Source organism: Momordica charantia (assembly GCF_013281855.1).
Source record: "Momordica charantia cultivar OHB3-1 chromosome 8 unlocalized genomic scaffold, Mcharantia_2.0 BLBB01000008.1, whole genome shotgun sequence".
Taxonomy (NCBI): domain Eukaryota; kingdom Viridiplantae; phylum Streptophyta; class Magnoliopsida; order Cucurbitales; family Cucurbitaceae; genus Momordica; species Momordica charantia.
Genome location: NW_028275166.1, coordinates 3699952 through 3720264, shown reverse-complemented (window position 1 = coordinate 3720264; position 20313 = coordinate 3699952). Strand labels below are relative to the sequence as shown.

Genomic DNA, 20313 nt, shown 5'->3' with positions numbered 1-20313 from the left:
CGAGTAACTGAATAAGAAAAAATTTCAATGCCAGAAGCCGCTACTATATAATCAAAAATTAAGAAAAACAAATTACGAAATAAACAAAACAGCAATGCATAATTCTAAAACATACTAAAAACAATAACCATGAAAAATTTATCGCAAAAAAAAAAACCAAAAAGAGAACCTGAGAACAACCGAAGCCGCACTTCCAAACGACAGCTGTAATTGAGTTGAGTTGCTCCATAACTTTAATACTAAATTTACACCCACATCCAGTATGAAAATATTTACCATCCAATGGAAAACGGAATAAAATAACAACAAATGTCCACTTCGCTTGAGCATACCACCAGTCTAATACCTTAACCACAAATGTACTATACCGACGCACGCCGTTTTTTTTGGCACAAGAGGATTTTACCCACATGGCTAAGTTAGGGGTATAACTCTGATACCACTAGTTAGGAACAAGGGACCACCCTCAACATCTCTACATTCGTATGATATTGTCCATCTTGCAGATAAGCACTCATGGATTAGCTATAGGTATCACCCAAATAGCCTCATACTAATGCAGATGTTGTCCCTCACTTAAACATAACGCGGGTCTAATACCTTAACCACGAATCTACCAACGCCCGCCATCTTGTTTGGCACTATAGGATTTTGCCCGCATTGATAAGTTAGGGGTATGACTCTGATACAACTAGTTAGGGACAAGGAACCACCATCAACATCTCTACATTCATATGATATTCTCCATATTGCACATAAGCACTCATGGATAGCTATAGGTATCTCCCAAATAGCCTCGTACTAATGCAGATGTTGTCCCTCACTTATGCACCAATGAATTTCCCCTTATCTAACCAATGGAGATGCAAGTCCCTCTTCACATGAGCATAACACCGGTCTAATACCTTAACCATGATTGTACCAACACCCGCCATCTTGTTTGGCACTAGAAGATTTTGCCCGCATGGATAAGTTAGGGGTATGACTCTGATACAACTAGTTAGGGACAAGGAACCACCCTCAACATCTCTACATTCGTATCATATTGTCCATCTTGAGCATAAGCACTCGTGACTGAGCAATAGGTATCACCCAAAAAGTCTCGTACTAATAGAGATGTTGTCCCTCACTTATGTACCAATGAATTTTCCCTTATATAACCAATGGAGATGCAAGTCCTCTTCACATGAGCATAACACCGGTCTAATACCTTAACCACGATTGTACCAACGCCCGCCATCTTGTTTGGCACTAGAGGATTTTACCTACATGGATAAGTTAGGGGTATGACTTTGATACAACTAGCTAGAGACACGGAACCACCCTCAACATCTCTACATTCGTATGATATTGTCCATCTTGTGCATAAGAACTCATGGATTAGTCATACGTATCACCCAAAAAACCTCATACTAATGGAGATGTTGTCCCTCGCTTATGTACCAATAAATTTCACCTTATCTAACCAATGGAGATGCAAGTCCTCTTCGCATGAGCATAACACCGGTCTAATACCTTAACCACGACTGTACCAACGCCCTCCATCTTGTTTGGCACTAGAGGATTTTGCCCGCATGGATAAGTTAGGTGTATAACTCTGATACAACTAGTTAGGGACAAGGAACCACCCACAACATCTCCACATTCGTATCATATTGTCCATCTTGAGCATAAGCACTCATGAATTAGCAATAGTATCACCCAAAAAGCCTCGTACTAATGGAGATGTTGTCCCTCACTTATGTACCAATGAATTTCCCCTTATCTAACCAATGGAGATGCAAGTCCTCTTCGCATGAGCATAACACCGGTCTAATACCTTAACCACGACTATACCAACGCCCGCCATCTTGTTTGGCACTAGAGGATTTTGCCAGCATGGATAAGTTACGGGTATGACTCTGATACAACTAGTTAGGGACAAGGAGCCACCCTCAACATCTCCACATTCGTATCATGTTGTCCATCTTGAGCATAAACACTCATGAATTAGCAATAGGTATCAACCAAAAAGCCTCGAACTAATGGAGATGATGTTGTCCCTCAGTTATGTACCAACGAATTTCCCCTTATCTAACCAATGGAGATGCAAGTCCTCTTCACATGAGCATAACACCGGTCTAATACCTTAACCACGACTATACCAACGCCCGCCATCTTGTTTGGCACTAGAGGATTTTGCCCGCATGGATAAGTTAGGGGTATGACTCTGATACAACTAATTAGGGACAAGGAACCACCCTCAACATCTCCACATTCGTATCATATTGTCGTATCATATTGTCCATCTTGAGCATAAGCACTCATGAATTAGCAATAGGTATCACCCAAAAAGCCTCGTACTAATGGAGATGTTGTCCCTCACTTATGTACCAATGAATTTCCCCTTATCTAACCAATGGAGATGCAAGTCCTCTTCGTATGAGCATAACACCGGTCTAATACCTTAACCACGACTATACCAACGCCCGCCATCTTGTTTGGCACTAGAGGATTTTGCCCGCATGGATAAGTTAGGGGTATGACTCTGATACAACTAGTTAGGGACAAGGAACCACCCTCAACATCTCCACATTCGTATCATATTGTCGTATCATATTGTCCATCTTGAGCATACGCACTCATGAATTAGCAATAGGTATCACCCAAAAAGCCTCGTACTAATGGAGATGTTGTCCCTCACTTATGTACCAATGAATTTCCCCTTATCTAACCAATGGAGATGCAAGTCCTCTTCGCATGAGCATAACACCGGTCTAATACCTTAACCACGACTATACCAACGCCCGCCATCTTGTTTGGCACTAGAGGATTTTGCCAGCATGGATAAGTTAGGGGTATGACTCTGATACAACTAGTTAGGGACAAGGAACCACCCTCAACATCTCCACATTCGTATCATATTGTCCATCTTGAGCATAAGCACTCATAAATTAGCAATAGGTATCACCCAAAAAGCCTCGTACTAATGGAGATGTTGTCCCTCACTTATGTATCAATGAATTTCCCCTTATCTAACCAATGGAGATGCAAGTCCTCTTCGCATGAGCATAACACCGGTCTAATACCTTAACCACAACTGTACCTACACCTACCATTTTGTTTGGCACAAGAGGATTTTACCCACATGGCAAAGTTATGGTTACGACTCTGATACAACTAGTTTGGACAAGAGACCACCCTCAGCATCTCTACATTCGTATGATATTGTCCATTTTGCGCATAAGCAATCGTGGATTAGCTATAGGTATCACCAAAAACCCTATACTAATGGAGATCTTGTCCCTTACTTATGCAGAAATGAATTTCCTCTTATCTAGCCGATGGGGATGCAAGTCCATTTCGCAGGAGCATACCACCAATCTAATACCTAAACCACGGATGTACCGACGCCCACCATTTAGTTTGGCACCATATGAATTTACCCACATGGCTAAGTTATGGGTATGAGACTGATACCACAAGTTAGAGACAAGGGACCACCCTCAACATCTCTACATTTGTATGATATTGTTGATTTGTGTATAAGCACTCATGGATTAGCTACAGGTATCACCCAAAAAGCCTCGTAATAATGAAGATGTTGTCCCTCACTTATGTACCAATGAATTTCCCCTTATCTAGCCAATGGAGATGCAAGTCCTCTTCTCATGAGCACCACTAGTCTAATACCTTAACTACGGATGTGCTGACACCAACCCATTTGTTTGGCACAAGAGGATTTTACCCACATAGTCCATCTAGTTAGGGGTATGACTCTGATACCACTAGTTATGGACAAGGAACCACCGTCAACATCTCTACATTCGTATGATATGTTGGTTTTTTGGCCGTTAATCTCGGTTAATTAATTTAATTAATTAATGTTTTGATGATAACAAACACACTTAATATTAATTGTTTTTTGTGTATAAGAATTATTGTTATAGAACATAAATTTATTATGAGCTTCAATAATATTATATGATTTACTGATAATACATATTTTGTTTATTTATAATTTTAGTGTTTTAAAGTGTCCACAGCATAGAGCTCGATACGATAATTCCAACGAATTTTGAATTACTCAAATCGGAGCTCAAAAGAAGAAATTATGATTGAAAGAAGTTGGAAGAAAAATTACCCGAGATGGATGACGTGGCGGCTGAATCAACTAAATGGTCCAACAAAATGTTGACATGTGGCATGGTGTTAAAAAAAAAAACAAAGTTACCGTTGAAGTTAACTTAAAAGAAAGAAAAAAAAATAAAAAGTAAATATATATATATATGTCACATCACATTAAATGCATATTTGTTTTAAAAAAAATTTATATATATTATATTATATTATATATATAGCCGTTTGACACATACATATATAATATTTTATTATTATTATTATTTTATTCAATTAAATCTCAACCTTTGATTTTCAATCATTAAAGATCTAATGGCCCAAATTCAATTTCGATTTCAAATTTATTTTCAACTTTTCCTCACCTATTTAAATCTCACTTCCTTCAACATTTTATACAACCTATTCTCTCCCAATTTTCTCTCCAAATTTCTACATTGTTAATCTCTCTTCAAAGCTTCAAGTTTTGTTCTATATTCTAGAGGGAGATTTTTTATTTGAAAGATATTTGAGCTTCCAATTTTATTTCTTTTAGCCAATTTGAGGGCTTTTATTTGTAAGAATTTTTCTTACAAATTTGTGAGCAAATATTTGTATACCCACTCTTTGAGAGAGTTTGTAAGTTTGTTCTCAAATTTCATATCCTTTGTAAGGGTTGCTCTTAAGCCCTAAAAAGAGCATTTGTAACGGTTTGATCCTGAACCGTGGAAAGGATCGGGTTTCTTCTTGCTCCCGGAAAAAGAAGGTTTTATACCGGTTTGACTCCTACCGTGGAAAGAGTCAAAGTTTCTTAATCGAATACCCAAGAGGCGCTTGGGGAGTGGAGTAGGCCGGTTGTTGCCGAACCACTATAAAATTTTCGGTGTCATTTTTTCTAACTCTACTCTATTTAATTTTTGCAATTAATTTTCTTTATTACAAATTGCATAAAATTAATTGTTCGAATTTGTTATTCATATTTATGCTCAATGTTTATATTTGAATTATGTGGGTGGTGACATTAATTATGGTGTTTGTATTTCTAATTTATTGTTAAAATTGTGATAAAATTAATTGTTCCTAAAAAGTTTACTTATTTGTTTAAATTTGGGCCCACCGTAGTAAAAAGTTTATAAAGTTTAATTAAACCCTATTCACCCCCCTCTAGGGTTGTCATACCGATCCAACATGATATTGTCCATCTTGCGCATAAGCACTAATGGATTAGCTATAGGTATCACCAAAAAAGCCTCGTACTCATGCAGATGGTGTCCCTCACTTATGTACCAATGAATGTCCCCTTATACAGCCAATGAAGAAGAAATTCCTCTTCGATTGAGCATACCACCGATCTGATACCTTAACCACCGATCTACTCCGATGCTCTCCATTTTGTTTGGCACCAAAGGATTTTACCCACATGGCTATGTTAGGGGTATGACTCTGATATTACTAGTTTGGGACAACGGACCACCCTCAACATCTCTACGATTATATGATATTATCCATCTTGCCCATAAGCACTCATGGATTAGCCATAGGTAGCACCCAAAAGCGTCCTACTAATGGAGATGGTGTCCCTAACTTACGTACCAATGAATTTCCCCTTATAGCCAATAGAGATGCAAGTCCTCTTCTCTTGAGCATACCACCGATCTGATACCTTAACCACGAATGTACTATATTGATGCTCTCCATTTTGTTTGGCACCAAAAGGATTTTACCCACATGGCTATGTTAGGGGTATGACTCTGATACTACTGGTTCAGGACAAGGGACCACCCTTAACATCTCCACATTCATATGATATTGTCCATCTTGCACATTAGCACTCATGGGATAAGCTATAGGTATCACCCAAAAAGCCTCGTACTAATGGATATGGTGTCCCTCACTTATGTACCAATGAATTTCCCCTTATAGCCAATGGAGATGCAAGTCCTCTTCACTTGAGCATACCACCGATCTGATACCTTAACCACGGATGTACTGTACCGATGCTCTCCATTTTGTTTGGCAAGAAAGGATTTTACCCATATGGCTATGTTAGGGGTATGACTCTAATACCACTAGTTCAGGACAAGGGACCACCCTCAACATCTCTATGTTCGTATGATATTGTCCATCTTGCGCATAAGCACTCATGGATTAGCAATAGGTATCACCCAAAAAGCCTCGTACTAATAGAGATGGTGTCTGTCACTCATGTACCAATGAATTTCCCCTTGTATAGCCAATGGAGATGCAAGTCCTCTTCGCTTGATACCTTAACCACAGATGTACTCTATCGATGCTCTCCATTTTGTTTAACACCAGAAGATTTAACCCACATGGCTAAGTTAGAGTCATGACTACATTCTTATGATATTGTTCATCTTGCACATAAGCACTCATGGATTAGCTATAGGTATCAACAAAAACCCTATACTAATGGAGATCTTGTCTCTTACTTATGTACAAATGAATTTCCTCGAATCTATCGAATGGGGATGCAAGTCCATTATACAGGAACATACCACCAGTTGAATACCTAAACCACGAACGTATCGACGCCCGCCATTTTGTTTGGCACCATAGGATTTTACCCACATGACTAGGTTAGGGGTATGATCATGATACCACAAGTTAGGGACAAGGGACCACCCTCAACATCTCTACATTCGTATGATATTGTCCATCTTTCGCATAAGCAATCATGGACTAGCTATAGGTATCACCCAAAAAGCCCATACTAATGGAGATGTTGTCCCTCACTTATGTACCAAGGAATTTCCCCTTACACAGCTAATGGAGATGCAAGTCCTTTTAGCATGAGCATTCCACCGTTTGATATCTTAACCACGGATGCACTGATGCCCTCCATTTTGTTTGGCACCACCACACGTCTAAGTTAAGAGTATGACTCTCATACACATTCCACCGTTTGATATCTTAACCACGGATGCACCGACGCCCTCCATTTTGTTTGGCACCAAAGGATTTTAACCACACGTGTAAGTTAAGGGTATGACTCTCATACCACTAATTAGGGACAAAGAACCACTCTCGACATCTCTACATTTATATGATATTGTTCATTTTAGGCTTAAGCCCTCATGTATTTGCTATTCATATCACCGAAAATGCCTCATATACTAATAGAGATGTTGTCCCCAACTAATACGCCTATGAACCTCCCCTCATCTAGCCAATATAGGACTTTGGTCGCATTTCATACTTCCAATGTACCATCAATTCTCTTCTCTAATAGTCATCCATTCATGTTTTATTGTGAGCATATCAACTTTAACAATGTGACGTCCTCTTCAACAAAGCATACCACCTGTATTATACCTTAACCATGAAAATCCCAAGGCTCACCACTTAGTTTGACAGTAAATGATTCTGATACCACTTGTTAGAGACAAGGAACCACCCTCGACATCTCTACATTTGTATGATATTTTCCATTTTGAGCATGCGCCCTCGTGGATTTGCATTGGTACCACCCAAAAAGCCTCATACGAGTAGAGAAATTGTCCCCAAATTTTATACTTGTGAACTTCCCCTTACCTAATGTAGGACTTCAATCGCATTCCCCTCTCTTTCCAAGTACCGCCAAACCTCTCCTCTTCTAGTAATTCATCCATGTTTTTTATTATGTGCACATCACCTTTAACCAAATACAAGTCTGCTTCCCCGGAGCATACCACCTGTCTAATAGTTTCACCATGGTTTTACCAAGGCCTGCAATTCTGTTTTGCACTAGAGGATTTTACCTACAATGGTAACTTAGGTGTACAACTCTGATACCACTAGTTAGGGAGAAGGGACCACCCTCGACATCTCTAAATTCATATGATAAGGTCTATCTTGTGCATAAGTACACATGAATTTGCTACTGGTAAGAACCAAAAAGGCTTCAAATACTAATGAAGATGTTAAAACCCTGACTTATGAACCCATAAACTTCCTCTTATCTAGCCAATTTGGGACTTTGATCGTATTCCCAAATATTCTCCTCTCAAAAAAAGTACCACCGAGCCTCACCTACAATAGTCGTCCATTCAAATTTTATTATGAGCACACCAACTTTAACCAAGTGCAAGTCCTATTCACCAAAGCATACCACCTACCATATAGCTTAATCACAAATTTCCTTAGTCTTGCCACTTTGTTCGACACTAGAGAACTCTACTCACATGGCTAATTTAAAGTATGACTCTGTTACCACTTGTCATCGAAGCGACGTTGGTAAGAAAGCGACTAATATTTTATGAAAATGTTCAAGACAAAATAATAAGAAACATGATTTTTATTCATAAAAAGAAAGGATAAAGGTAGGAATATAAAATTAAACAAAAACTATGAGAAATATTAATTAAAATAATTCAACAAAAATTTAACAAGCCAGGACTGCAAAGTAACGAAAGAGGAGACTATGGTTTTATAATAATTAAAATGAAAAATAACAAACTTCAAACTCTTAAAAAAAATTAAATCAAAAAACAAAATGAGTTTAAAAAAAATTAAAATTGTTGAACGGGAATGAAGGAAAATAATCAAATACCTATTAAATCAGGCTACCAAGAAACTAGTATTATAGATAATTCAGATAAAAAGAACACCTAAAAGAGAAGCAATGAGATGAATGATGATATCTAACCTGACTGCCACATGCTGCAACCTTCAGAGAGAATTGGCAAGTCAAGAAGCTTTCCTCCACCATAACTGGCAAGCGACCAAAAGAATATTTTTTCTAGATGGTCTTTGGAAAAAGTGAAGGTTCATGGCTCCCAGCCCTATCTGCTACCTTAATCATCTCAACTTCGTTAGAACATTCTGCACATTTAATCAAGATTAAGAACGAAGTTTGCCTCTTAATCGAACATGTAACAAATACAAATGTTGTTATGCAGCTATTATTTACTTGAAATGTGGTTGTAGAAACTTTGAATAAGGGAGACAATGATACTCTTCCCGGAACTTACTGCTACTAACAATAGAGATTGTTTTCTCAGAGCACAATGTCCTGTAGAGCAAAGTGAACAGTCAACTAAATTTTAGAACGGAACTTAAAAGAAGATACCTCACCTGCATCATATGCATGGGAAATAAATCTGAGAATATAACTTTTGCAGACGTAGATTGAGTAAATATTAGTTTCTTCTTTTCTATTTATAAATTATGCAAAGGCAAAGAGTTATAAATAAACAATTTAAATTATAATTTTCTAATAAAAATAAAATTATGTTTGATAAATTTAATTAACTAGTTTTACTTTTATAAAAAGTTAACATATTTAAAGAAAAAACAGAACTGATATTCTATGCTATGAAAAAGAAATGTTTCATTAGAGTTCGAAATAATTCAAGACGTAGGTATTAAAAAAACATTTGTGTGTCATTCTAAATATCTATAAATAATTGTTAAAATTTTTAACTTTATTTTGTATCAGATTTTTAATTTAGTTTCAATTATACCTTTTATGTATTAACCATTTTGAATCATGTCTCCACCAGATAGGGAGATAATTGAAAAATATGCATACAATCATAGAGGAAGTTTAAAAATGATGTATACAATATAAACACATAATTATATAATTAGCAATTATTTGATAGAAGTTTTATTAGCATTGTAAATAGTTTTTTCACAGGCGAAATATATAGTTTTGTTGGTCATTCTTCAATGATCTAGTTTCAGCATGTTGTAAACATAATTGAAAGTATTACTATTTTTGGATCCGTATAGAAGCCAACGTCTGCCTTTCACGATCTTCATTATCACGAGGCACTACTCCACCGAAAAACTAAATTAATAAAAGCCACAATGATCATCTAATCATATCATAACATCATCCAGTGTTTCAAGTTTTTTTTTTTTTTAAGAAAAAGGAAGTTTCCACCTCCAAAATGTATGAACAAAAAAAGACACATAAGAGGGGAAGATAAAGATGTCTACCTACTATACGTCAAAAGTGGAGAATCTTCCTCCCACTAGATCATGCCAATTGCCAACACTTCAATAGATTTATAATGCTGGTAATACATGCCACATCCAATAGAACCTGCCCAAATTAAGAAAGACACAATGATCATCAAATCATATCATAACATCCTTCATTATTACAAGTTTGAAAAAAAACTGTCCACCTCCAAAATGTATGAACAAAAGACACATAAGACAAAGATGCCTACCTCCTATAAGTCAAAGTGGAGAAGGTTTGTCCCTTGAAGACATAAGGAGAAAGGATTCTGACTGTACTAGACTAGACCATGCCCACACTTCAATAGATTTATAATGCTTGTAATACAAGCCACATCCAATAGAACCTGCCTGGCAACATACCCGCACGTTACATAATTTTCAGCACTTATATATTGTTCTAGTGCATGAAACCTTTTCTAATTTTAGGGAGGTTGTCATCCCATTTGAAAATTTTAAATTATAGGTTATGACAATACTCAATAATGTTAATTCAAGCATGAGGAAGATATCACAACACAAATATAAGTAGGCAACGTTATAGAGATATAAGTTCATAATACAGATCAATGAAAAGTTCGAAGTTAGAAGGAAAAACTTCAAGAGATGAAAAAAAAAATCTAAAGCGAGAAGATTTGGGGAGAAAAAATTACTGGGAGAATTTAGAAATAAGATTCTAGAGTGAGAACATTTTGAGAGATAAGAAGAGACAAAGAGAGAAAATTTGAAAAAAAAAGTTAGGTAGGTTAAAGGAGGATAAAACACAGAAAATTATTTTATTGTTGTTGTTTCATTCCATAAAATTAATGATAAGAAGATTATTACAGACGTTAAACTTAAAATCGTAAAATTTACAAATCAGCCACAATTTTTTAAAATTTACAAACCAGCGCAGCAGCAAGTCAGAGGCATTGATACCTTCATGTGGCACCAATCCATTCCACAGAGACTCCAATACCCAAATTCACAGAGCTCACAAAAACCCAAGCAATAATAAGAATCTTGTTTTCTCAGATGAAATAAAAAGAACAAACTGAGTCATCAAAATCTGTAATCGAGGACAGAAACTAACCTCTTCTATCGAACAATGTCAGGATGGCAGCTATGCCACGGAAATTGGGGTGGAATCGAATGTCTCCACAGCCCGTCAACATCTTCGGAGCGGAAAACTTTAGATAGGAGATAATGGCCGCTCCAGTATTATGAGAGAAGCAGGAAAAGATTGTAGGGGGGAGTGAATTGGGGTTTGGGGTTTCGGAGGGATGTGATCAAGAGACATGATCTGAGACGTAGTAAACGAAAGAGACATGAGGATTTGGGGTTTGGGGTTTCGAAGAAAGAGACATGAGGAACGAAGAGAGACGTTGGAACTGAGACGTAGTAAACTGATTGACGTTCGGAGAGTGAAATCTGTGGGACTGTCGTAGTAAGCGGATTGACGAACAGAGATGGGAGGGTCTGTGAATACAACGGCAAAAAAGTTCGCGTGGTGAATACGAAAACACAGAATTTATAAAATAAAATGAATTAATTTAATTGAGTTTCAAACGTTACGCTGACCTGGTCAAATTTGGGCTTTTTCTGTCCGTGGCCCATTTGTCTGCAAGCCCAACCAAGCCGATCGCAATTAAAAAAGAAAAATACAACTGCATTTCGTTGACCTGGTCAATTTTGGGCTTTTTCTGTCCGTGGCCCATTTGAGTCTGCAAGCCCAAGCCAGTTTGGGTCCGTGTAAAACTTTCTTTGTCATTTCCTGAAAACAATGAGGAGATTATTGGAACAACAGAGTTAAGAGTGAGTGGAGGAGCCGGTTATTTATATATATATAGAAGACAGAAATTTTACCGAGCCAAATTTACGTTTTACACGCAACTTAGTTAAAGTTAAATTTAATCTTCTCACATGTATTAATAAGCCGCCAATAATAATTATCCAGCGTTAATAATATGGAAGATTATCGATCGTTGTTGCACTAGTCTAGTAATTATTTTTTTTAAATGAAAAATATATATTTTTTACAATTACGTAATTCTTTAAATTTAATATATTTTTAATACGATTTAATTTTAAAATATCTTAATAGATTCTTTTTTATGAATTGGTTGCAATCAAAACAACAAACAAATTTATACGATATTAAAATATCAAGTGATAGAGTAAAATCTACGAAGGAAGTCAATAATTCAGAGTCTATACCTACGTTCGGAGAGCATATTCTGATCAACAGTGCTACAGAACCAACCACTTGCACTCACGTGCTTGAATGTCCTGAAATAGTCTAGAGTTACCTAATTTTAGAACAACATTAAATATAAAAATAAAAAATAATAAAGATATCTGCCTTTACGACTAATCTGGTGGAATGAAGCATGAACCACCCCTTTTACCCTTTTTTTTTGTTCAAGCATCCACTTTGTTGTAACAACTATCATGTGTTAGAGTTATTAATAAGAAAGCAAGTCATTCCTACCGTCAATTGCTTATTATATACAACCTACCAGAAAATCATTGAACATTCAAAATTCATATCAAACGAGATATTCATACGATATTAAGTGATCATGGAATCCGAAAGAGGCACATCAAACAAAAATACTGCGCACATAAATATCCCTTACCTTTATCAAACAGAAAGACTGCATTGGTCCAGCGTTACTATAAGCAATGGTGTCCAACCAATGTCATAATTGATTCGGGACGATTTTGCTTCTGCAATTAGCAGTATATGCTCCATTAATATTAATAACAGCTAAAGTTTCAAAGGTAAGTGAACCAAGTGTGTTTCAAAGGCAAGCAATGGTGTCCTTTCTATCATAGGGAGCAGCAAGAAACTATTTGTGCCCTCCTTAAAAAAAGAAACAAAGAGAACGTAAAATGATAAATAAATAAAAAATAATAAGAAAAAAAAAACTACCCATGTTCTCTTCCCCTACATGTGCCCTCCTTACAAAAGCATTGTCATGAATCTGAAAGTGAAAACCATGCTGGCAGCTCACCCTTTTAAAAAACAAGCAAGATGTCTTTGGTTGAATATGATCAGAAGCTTCCTGTAAAACCTTTGGCTAGAGGGAAACCACAGAACAGCGGGAACAAAAGAAAATTCCTTTTAATTTGTAACTTGTCTCTTAGTCATATATGTGCTAATTGAGAGGGCTTTTCATAACTCCCTTTAGCCTTTTATAATTTCTTTACTTCAATGGATTAGTCTTTTTGCTTCGTTTCAACAAAAAAAAAAGGAAAAAACCAAGATAATTTATACATATAACCAACCATTGGCAAAATCAAGAAAGGTAGAAAGAGTGAGAAAGAATACCTTTTCAATCGATCATGGGTTGGACACAGTTTCCATCATTCTAAAAATTGAACTCGAATTATCTCCTGCCAAAAATCAACACGAGATTTACCATCATAGAGGAAACAATAACTTACGTACTCATTCTATCCTAACTTATTCAAATGTAGGTGTAGGTGGATCAGTTTTTACTAGTACTGTTGAAATTTATTTTCTAAAAACAAACCAGGTTCTCATTCAAATCACGCTTAGAGCTTTTTAAGGTATATGACAACCTTTTACCGTTCTCTTTTTAGGTAAGAAAGAAAGAGATGAAGATTTGATGGTCTGGTTATATCAAAGCCTAATGAATGGAAGGGAAAGACAGCTTTCATTTGAACCTAGGAAAGATGGGAAATCATGTATAATAACGAATGATGTGTGGGGGTGTGGGACTCAGCTCTTTCGGAAGTTGGAACTTGAACTTTGAACACCTGGGAATGAATGCAGTTTATGGAACATACATTAAAGCTGGTATACTTGATGATCCAAGCTTTCTTTTGCTCTTTTCAAGCTAAGAGAGAGAGATGGAGATTTTATGGTTTAGTCATATCAAAGGCCAATGAATGGTAGGGAAAGGTAGCTTTCATTTGAAGTTGGAAAAATCATGCACAATGAATCATGCGTGGGTGTGCGGCACAGCTCTTTCGAAAGTCAGAACTTGAATTTTCTAACATGCGGGAATGAAATGCAGTTTATGAAACATGTGTCAATCAAAATTAGGATACTTGATGATCCAAGATTTCTTTTGCTACAACCACTTTTGGTTTTAATAATGAAATTCTAAAGAAAAACCATACTCCTCTAGTCGGATACTTGATGATCCAAGTTTTCTTTTTACTCTTTTCTGCTTGGCCACGCAAAATCAAAACACTATCCGCTTTTGGTTTTAATATTCAAATTCTAAAGAAAAACCAACCCCCCCCCCGCCACCTATCTTTTTCTCATTCTACACACTCCCTTCGGATTAGTCCTCCTTCCCTATTTTGGTGACGCATGCTGAATCTAAGCCAACCAAAGACATGATCCGGATCATATCGAGTAACTCAATAAGAAAAAATTTCAATGCTAGAAGCAGCTACTACATAATCAAAAATTATGAACTACAAATTGCGAAATAAAAAAAATAGCCGCCCGTCCAAATGATAGTTGTAATTGAGTTGAGTTGCTCCATAACTAAATTTACACCCACAACCAGTCTGAAAATATTTACCATCCAAAGGAAAACGGAATAGAATAACAACAAATGTTTAGTGGAAATTAAGTTCCAAACAATTTCCTAGGAATTTGTAAGGCTCAGTGATGTCCCTCCTCGATCAGCATTTTGGCATTAACGACCAACTTTATCAAAAATCTATTACATAAACAACGGATGCCCGCCATTTGGTTTGTCACTAGAGGATTTTGCCCACATGGATAAGTTAGGGGTATGACTCTGATACAATTAGTTAGGGACAAGGAACCACCCTCAACATCTCTACATTCGTATGATATTCCCCATATCGCATATAAGCACTCATGGATTAGCTATAGGTATCACCCAAATAGCCTCGTACGAATGCAGATGTTGTCCTTCACTTATGCACTAACGAACTTCCCCTTATATAGCCAATGGAAATGGAAGTCCTCTTTCCATGAGCATACCACCGGTCTAATACCTTAATCACGGATGTATTGACGCTCGTCGTTCTGTTTGGCACCAGAGTTTTTTACACAGATGGCTAAGTTATGGGTATGACTCTGTTACCACAAGTTAGGGACAAGGGACCACCCTCAACATCTCTACATTCTCATTATCTAGCCAAATGGAGATGCAAGTCCTCTTCGCATGAGTGTACCACTGGTCTAATACCTTAACCATATATGTGCCAACGCCAACCATTTTCTTTGGCACCAAATGATTTTACCCACATAGTCCAACTAATTAAGGGTCTGACTCTGATACCACTAGTTAAGGACAAATGACCACCATCAACATCTCTACATTCGTATGATATTGTCCATCTTGCGCACAAGCACTCATGGATTAGCTATAGGTATCACCCAAAAAGCCTTATACTAATGGAGATATTATCCCATACTTATGCACCAACAAATTTTCCCTTGTATAACTAGTTGAAATGCAAGTCCTCTTTGCATAAGCATACCACCGGTCTGATACCTTAACCACATATGTACTAACACCCGCCATTTTGTTTGGCCTCAGAGGATTTTTCCACATGGCTAAGTTAGGGTTATGACTCTGATACCACTAGTCAGGGACAAGGGACCACCCTCAACATCTTTATATTCGTATGATATTGTCCATCTTGTGCATAAGCAATCATGGATTAGCTATAGGTATCACCCAAAAAGCCTCATACTAATGGAGATGTTATCCCTCACTTATGTACCAATGAATTTTCCCTTATATAGCCAATGGAGATGCAATTCCTCTTCGCATGAGCATGCCATCAATCTGATACCTTGATGTACCAAGGTCCGGCAATTAGAGAGGTCTAGGAATCTCTGTTGCTAACCTAGCACCCACTTCCGCGATAACAAAAAGTATACCAAATCCTGAGGCTTCCCCCTACAATATATTCCTCTCCCCTACTTCCAGTACCTACCCCTAACTAAGGTTGAGGAATTCCCTTTGTACCCCTAAAGGTATCACCCAAATAGCCTCATACTAATGCAGATGTTTTCCCTAACTTATGCACTAATGAACTTCCCCTTATATAGTCAATGGAAATGCAAGTCTTATACTAATGGATTAGCTATAGGTATCACCCAAAAAGTCTTATACTAATGGAGATATTATCCCATACTTATGCACCAACAAATTTTCCCTTGTATAGCCAGTTGAAATGCAAGTCCTCTTTGCATAAGCATACCACCGGTCTGATACCTTAACCACATATGTACTAGCACCCGCCATTTTGTTTGGCCTCAGAGGATTTTTCTACATGGTTAAGTTAGGGTTATGACTCTGATACCACTAGTCAGGGACAAGAGACCACCCTCAACATCTTTATATTCGTATGATATTGTCCATCTTGTGCATAAGCACTCATGGATTAGCTATAGGTATCACCCAAAAAGCCTCATACTAATGGAGATGTTATCCCTCAGTTATGTACCAATGAATTTTCCCTTATATAGCCAATGAAGATGCAATTCCTCTTCGCATGAGCATACCATCAATCTGATACCTTGATGTACCAAGGTCCGGCAATTAGAGAGGTCTAGGAATCTCTCTTGCTAACCTAGCACCCACTTCCGCGATAAAAAAAAGTATACCAAATCCTGAGGCTTCCCCCTACAATATATTCCTCTCCCCTACTTCCCGTACCTACCCCTAACTAAGGGTGAGGAATTCCCTTTGTACCCCTAAAGGTATCACCCAAATAGCCTCATACTAATGCAGATGTTTTCCCTAACTTATGCACTAATGAACTTCCCCTTATATAGTCAATGGAAATGTAAGTCCTCTTCACCGGTCTAATACCTTAATCACGGATGTATTGACGCCCGCCTTTGGCACCAGAGTTTTTTACCCACATGGCTAAGTTATGGGTTGACTCTGATATCACAAGTTAGGGACAAGGGACCACCCTCAACATCTCTACGTTCGTATGATATTGTCCATTTGCACATAAGCACTTATGGATTAGCTATAGGTATCACCCAAAAAGTCTCGTACTAATGAAGATGTTGTCCATCACTTATGTACCAATGAATTTCCCCTTATCTAGCCAATGGAAATGCAAGTCCTCTTCGCATGAGCATACCACTGGTCTGATACCTTAACCACGAATGTGCCAACGCCAACCATTTTGTTTGGCACCAGAGAATTTTACCCACATAGTCCATCTAGTTAGGGGTATGACTCTGATACCACTGGTTATGGACAAGGGACCAACCTCAACTTTTTTTGGATAAACATTTCTACATTCATATGATATTGTCCATCTTGAGCATAAGCACTCATGGATTAGCTATAAGTATCACCGAAAAAGCCTCATACTACAATTAGAAAGGGCTGAGAATCTCTCCTGGTAACCTAGCACCCACTTCCACGATAACAAAAAGCATACCCAATTCTGAGGCCTTCCCCTACAATATATTCTTCTCCCCTACTTTCCGTACCTACTACTAACTAAGGGTGAGGAATTCCCTTTGTACGCCCCCTCCCCCTCCCCCGTGTAAGCATTAACAACTGGGGCCTAACAGATAACTAATTGCAAAAAAAGATAAGAATAGGCAAATAGAACAATTTCAGAACAGACAAATCATATTTGTGTGCTTAGTACATAGAGAATATTTTGTTTGTTATCATTTAGAGTAAATATTTTAAAATAAAATGTGTTCTAAATAATATTAACTCCAGTTAGAAAACGTCACGCAAAAATATTCAAAACTTTGACGTTATTAATAAATCTCATCTTGTTAAATTCTAAGCACCAATCTCATTACAAAGACACTAGAAACAATAAAAAATAAAAAAAAAAAAGGCAAAGCAAAGAGTTCTCAGGAAAAAGCATAAAGCGAAGACCCATGATAGATGAAAAATTAATGTTAGCACAAAAGGTTAAATATTACCTGATAAATTCTTTTGATAAATATCCTGTAATTAAAATTAGTAGTAATTATTATTTGCTGATGCAGATACATGTGGGTTGTCACCTTGTATGATTATTCAAAATTACAACCAACAGTAGGTAAAAGTGAAGCACTAATAGAGAAGATCGTGTAGAACGAAAAAGGAATTGAAACATGCCAGCAAAGCCTAATACCACCTACGCATTGCAGTTATATGATTCATTAAAGGATGAAAGTTAAATGAACCGTGTTCACATGCCTTTCGATAGTTGCCACTCATTTGAACGATTTCAAGATTAAATCAACCTCTCTTCGACCATGAAGCACCAAATACAAAGAACGACTATCTCCCTCAACCTCACCTTTGATACCCGAAAAAGGAGGGAAGGATAAGAAAAAAGTTTTAGTGGAATGAAATTAATGTCAAACCTCATAGTTGGGAAAGGAAAGCACTCAGATGGGAATGGGATATCGAGACATAGACAGAGCGGCCACGCGTTCAGCACCAATCTTCATATTAGTCGTCCCTCCGCCTACTCCGACTTGAGGCTAAGCAACCAAAATGGACTTCAAACTAAGAATTACAAAGTGAAACAAAATTCATTATACTTAACAAAATGAAAGAAAACAAAATTAATTATACATAAGTTCATGGTAATTCTAATTAAGAAAACAGATCATATGTAGACTGACCACACCTGAGTAGCTTCAGTCATTGAACCAGCATCATCGAGAATGATTATCTTGACTAATGAACAAAGATAACCCTATATTTAATAATAATAAAAAAAATAAAATTGCACTAATAAAGGGAATATTATAAAAATAGTAACTAAGATTAATAGAATTACCATTGAAGCTAGCCATTGCCTACTGCAACACCAAAAAGGTTTTGATCTCAGTCCAAACAATATTTACCTTGCAGTAATCACCATTTACATTCAACTCCAAAACTCTGGACTCGTAAAGTTTTGGGCTACAAAAAACATTTTATATATCAGATAGAAACTTCTTAAAAGATCTTTCAAATACAAATGTTTGGACATTTTAATAATAAAAGTAGGTTGAAGGGTTTCATTGTGTAACAAGAAATCATGGATGCTTTAAGCAAAAGCCTTCACGACTCCTGATAACTAGCATTTAATCATCATGATGGTGAGGCTATAAAATATTTTTAGATTCAAAAACCTAATTCCCCACCTAACTTCCCCTCAATGCATACAATCCAAGATATCTCTTAGCAATGATTCTAAAACATCCAACAAATTTTGCAACCTCCTCAAAACAAGAGAAACCTCAACGCAGAGAATCCAAGAGACTTTTGAAAAGGGTTTCTGAACTAACAAACATAAATTTATTACCGCCTCAAAAACAGTAACAATTGACCTAGCTGATGGTAAATCGCGAGTGAAATGGTGGTTTTTCTGGTACCAGGCGATCCATAGAAGCGCGTGTAAGGACACTGTACAACCAACAATCGAAGAGAAAAATATGGTTAGGTTGCGAAGAGAAATTCGAACACTGCTTTTATCAAAAAAGATAAATCGACATGTACATTGCTCTCACCAAGGCGGATTGATTGTCTTCATTTTTCGAACTGGACTAATCGGCCCTAAATTCACATATTATCTGGGAAAACCCATCGCGGATATTTGGCGGACGGATTAAATACAAATCGGATTAATCAGTTTCGTGACCGATAAAATAGAATTGAAAAACAAACCCGAGATAACTAACCTCAACAGGCAGCCCACAGGCTCTGATGGCTCTGGAAATTTTGCGGTGATGATTCAAAGCAATGCAAAACAACAGTGCGCCATTAGATGATAGGAAATCTGGAGAAGGAATCACACTGAATGCAAGAAGAGAAGGTTGTGGAAGGTTTGGGTTCCCGCCATGGGAGTGTGACTGAGCCATAGTTGTCGTTAAAGAGAGGCGGGAACCCAAATTGGTTGCGTGTTGAATACGAAGACAGAGAATTTATAAAATAAAATAAATTATAAATGAGTTTTAACCGTTTCGCTGACCTGGTCAACTTTGGGCTTTTTCTGTCCGTAGCCCATTTTAGTCTGCAAGCCCAAGCCAGCCCATCACGATTAAAGGAAAAAAAATAGAACTGCGTAATTGACAAACATAGACTAATAGACGCCAAAATATTTATTGAAAATTTGATTTTAGTTTCTAATTTTAAAAGACTTTCTGCAATAAAAAGGAAAAAAAATAATATTTTCTTTTAATTCTAATTCTAATTTTAAATGACTGATTCTACCCTCTGTCGTTACAATTTTTCTAGAATAATACTAAATTCATAATTATTTTAAAAATAAATTATATGA

General features: G+C 37.0%; 1 protein-coding gene across 35 annotated transcripts in view; it reads right to left on the bottom strand.

Moving 5' to 3' along the window:
- The window catches only part of LOC111004946 (glutamate receptor 2.8), a 29416-nt gene extending 9520 nt beyond the window's left edge, over positions 1-19896 (bottom strand). For 13 of the 35 annotated variants that reach the window (XM_088128058.1, XM_088128057.1, XM_088128031.1 and 10 more), the window contains exons 1-16: positions 19715-19891; positions 19544-19606; positions 19339-19439; positions 18829-18953; positions 18676-18725; positions 18407-18551; positions 13376-13440; positions 12681-12771; positions 12259-12340; positions 11623-11815; positions 10950-11520; positions 10275-10413; positions 10039-10144; positions 9810-9886; positions 9005-9106; positions 8741-8916 (exon numbers count right to left, since the gene is read on the bottom strand). The gene's annotated coding sequence lies outside the window, so the exon portion shown is untranslated. Of the gene's footprint in view, positions 1-4123; positions 4154-8740; positions 8917-9004; positions 9107-9809; positions 9887-10038; positions 10145-10274; positions 10414-10949; positions 11521-11622; positions 11816-12258; positions 12341-12680; positions 12772-13375; positions 13441-18406; positions 18552-18670; positions 18726-18828; positions 18954-19338; positions 19440-19532; positions 19607-19714 lie in introns of all 35 variants that reach the window. The other 22 variants (XM_088128030.1, XM_088128040.1, XM_088128043.1 and 19 more) reach the window with 16 other exon arrangements.
- Between the last annotated feature and the right edge of the window lie 417 nt (positions 19897-20313).